Source organism: Trachymyrmex cornetzi, unplaced genomic scaffold, assembly GCF_001594075.2.
Source record: "Trachymyrmex cornetzi isolate Tcor2-1 unplaced genomic scaffold, Tcor1.1 scaffold1762, whole genome shotgun sequence".
NCBI classification, from domain to species: Eukaryota; Metazoa; Arthropoda; class Insecta; order Hymenoptera; family Formicidae; genus Trachymyrmex; species Trachymyrmex cornetzi.
Window position 1 is genome coordinate 47,759 of NW_017296378.1, and position 318 is coordinate 48,076.

The window sequence follows — 318 nt, forward strand, 5'->3', positions numbered from 1 at the left end:
TCCAGCATACCCTTAAATAGTCCAGGAAAATTAAATTATTTGGAGACAAAATTGCTATAAAAGATTTATTTGCGGTAAGTTGTTCGAAATGGCGTATTATACAACATATACAAAAAGTCTTGACCGTTAGTCTACTTGGAAAACTTTCCAGCTTCAAAAAAACTGATCAAAAATGCGGTTCTTCAAAAATATTTCTCGATAGTATTGATTTTATCGAAATAAAGGTCATTATAAGAAATAAGAGCTGCCAAAATTACAATTTCGTTTTTTTTTTCAGTACGATCAATGCTTTTCGTGATAGAATTTTTTTAAGAATGT